This window comes from Pseudorca crassidens, chromosome 3 (genome assembly GCF_039906515.1).
Source record: "Pseudorca crassidens isolate mPseCra1 chromosome 3, mPseCra1.hap1, whole genome shotgun sequence".
Taxonomy (NCBI): Eukaryota; Metazoa; Chordata; class Mammalia; order Artiodactyla; family Delphinidae; genus Pseudorca; species Pseudorca crassidens.
The window spans coordinates 125,656,254-125,659,302 of record NC_090298.1 but is presented as its reverse complement, the minus strand read 5'-3'; the positions used below and the strand labels follow the sequence as shown (position 1 = coordinate 125,659,302).

The following is a 3,049-nucleotide window of genomic DNA, read 5'->3' as shown; positions in this document are numbered from 1 at the left end:
TCAGAGCAGGAGAGGAGGGTGCCGCCCTGCCTCCCGTGGTCTCACAGTCTCCACCTCCTCTCTCCCTCTCTGTCTACGGTCAGGAACTTCTGATAAACCTTGCCAGGCAAACTTTGCCTCCTTGGAAAACCTCCAGAATAATCACAAGGAAACAGCCCACGCCTGCATTCTGCATTCTCGAAAACCCTTCACCCTCCCTGTGCAGAGAGACTTGGGGCCGCTCCTCACCCGCTTGCAGCCTGTCCTGGTAGCCTCCACACACGGGGAGAAGTCCCTTCCCCTTCTCTCCACCGCCCTGGATGGAGGCCACAGTCCACGGGAGAAGCCGGGGTAGGAGAGCAGAGACGCAGTGCCGTGAGTGAGCCTCAGGACTTGCCTCTCCGTGGTCCTCCTGCAGTGTCCTCCCAGTGCAGCAGCAACAGCCCAGTTCCCCTTCACAAATATCCTGCCAGGTCACGTCAGCTCTCCGATCAGAACCCTGCCTCAGTCTGGGTAAGGCCCCAAATCTACACAAGCCCTACCCTCGCCGGGCCCTCCATCACTTCCCTGACCTTATCTGTGTGGCTCTCCCTTAATCTCCCCTCCACCCTGACCCCCCACTGCCAGGCCTGCGCCCACCCAACTGGGGCATTTGCACGGTCCCCAGAGTCCTCCTTCCCACCTCTGCTGAAATGTCAGCTTCTCAGGGAGAAGGCCTTCCGGGACTTGGCAGATGCAGCCTGCCCTTCATTCCTCACTCCTCTCCCTGTTTTATTTTTCTCCAGCTGACATACCAACTACTTTACTTATTTTAAAGTGACAATCATCTCAGTCCCAGCTAAGATGATAGCAACAGGAGAGCAGATGTTCTGTTCCCTGCTGTATCCCTGGGATGCGGTGCAGTACTCAGCACACAGCAGGCCCCCACAAATGCCTTTGAACGCTGAAGGGGTGGATGAGGGGATGCGTAAATGAATTAAGAGAGCACTATATGCTATTTTGCCCTCCTGGGCAGGGGACGTTCCCTCCCAGCTATGGAAATCCTGAAAAGCGCCAGATGTGGACTTTGGTAAGAGAGAAGGGACCAAGCTGTGGGTCAGGATCTTGACTGATAAAACCACCAGGTGCAATCACCTTCTCCCCCCACCTCTTCCAAACACACTTCTTTTTTTAGAGAGAGCTTAATCCACCAATTGTCACTCTTGACTGAATTTTCTGCAGGTTTTGTTTTGTTTTGTTTTTTACATCTTTTTAATTTATTGGAGGGACCATAAAAGGCACAGATCTGAAGCATGCCGCTTGGTGAATTTTTACATATGTGCACACCTGGGTAACCACCACACAATTCAAGATCTGAGCCGTTTCATCACAAGAGGCGTCCCCAAATGTCCCTACCCTCCTGACAGTATCATACAGTATGGGCGCTTTTGCGTCTGGCATTGTATCTGTGAGGTTTCCCTGATGGTCCGGTGTCACAGGAATTTGTTCTTTTTTATTGCTGTTTATAGTCCTCTTCACATCTTCTTGAGTGTGGATTACATGATCTGGACCGGTTCTTTCATCGGCCTCACAAAGGACATGGGGAGCCGCCGCACACTCGCTCAGCCATCTGGTCTCTGGCTTTCCGTGGGTACATAGGCTACAGAGAGACTTGGTTGCTCTGCTCCAGACTTGGGGACCTCATCAGAGCCCGTGGAAGGCAGAACAGCATCGTGGGCAAGGGCTCAGGCCTTGGAATCAGGCTTGGGTTCAAATTGCTCATTGTCATTTCTTGGCAATGTGACCTTGAGCAAGTCCCTAACCCTTTGTTTCTTTTCTTCATCTGTAAAATGCAAATATAGTTAAACTACTGGTTGTGTGTCACTGCTGTGAAGACTAAAGAAAATGACCCATGAGTGTGGTGCTCAGGGCATGGTAGACGCTTGATAAATGCTAGTTATTCTTATTACAGCTTCTAGCACCAGACACTCTTCCAGAATTGTCTTTATCAGGATCTTTGCCCCACAGGCCAATCCAGAGCTATTTCCTGGCCATCTCCCCTCACCCTTACTGGGCTGCCTGCTCAGGCCTCAAGTTCCCCAACTTTCAAAGCACTTTTGTAAATGGGCACAGGGGAGCAATTGGAAACCAGAAGAAACATGAGGAAGCACACATATACATTTACAAGCACCATAATGAAAGCTTTGTATCCTCAGTGGCTAAGATTCATTATCAGGTCTTTCCTGCTGCACTTTGAACTTGAGCTTCACAAAGTGCTGAGTGAAGAGGTAGCTTAAGTGCAGGAGGCAGGCACCAATCTGAGATTCAATCTGCCCCCGACCCCTCCATGGAGATGCCTGAGCAGCTCACAACCACCCATGAGGGGCTGGCTGTTGCCTCCCAGCTAGGGAGCTGCGGTCCCCACCAACACGGCCACACACGAAGGAGGCCTGGGCACATTGTGGGATTCCCGGTGTCACCCCATGATAGCCCCTGGGGCTTCCAGCCTGTCCAGAACACACGCCGTGGCTGTCCAGTGGCACACGCCGTGGCTTTGTCAAGGGTACCTTGGGGCACTTGGTCACCCCACCCACCATCCGTGATGACCTAGGAACCATCATGAAGGACTGATAACAGCTGCAATAGGATTTGACATGGGCGACAATTGACAGTCTCTCGGTCACAGATGAAGTAGGACTCGGAGCATTGTCAGAATCATCTCTGTCCTTGTTGGGGAGAAATCTCAGTGCTCTCAGAAGACGCTGAGCCCCTCCATCCTTAAGGTCCTCCTTGCCGTGAAATTCTGGAGCCACATTCCAGGGGTATGCTTGCACCGTCCCTGCGGCAGTCGCCCCGCAGGACATGCTGCAGCACGCTGGCAGCCACTGTGCAGCAAATAACAATATGATAATAATGAGCATTTGTTGAATGATGATTCTGTGGCAGGCGCTTCATGCCTTAGCTCATTTAATCCACTCAGCGATTCTGTGAGGTGGTGCTGTGGGTTGAATTGTGTCTTCCTCAAAAAGATGTTGAAGTCCTAACCCCCAGTACCCGGGCATGTGACCTTATTTGGAAACAGGGTCATTGC

General features: G+C 51.8%; 1 long non-coding RNA gene across 1 annotated transcript; it reads left to right on the top strand.

Moving 5' to 3' along the window:
• On the top strand, positions 1–1,831 carry LOC137220837 (uncharacterized). Its single transcript, XR_010941812.1, has 2 exons — positions 1–492; positions 1,488–1,831. It is a non-coding gene; the product is annotated as an uncharacterized lncRNA (long non-coding RNA).
• Positions 1,832–3,049: the final 1,218 nt, after the last annotated feature.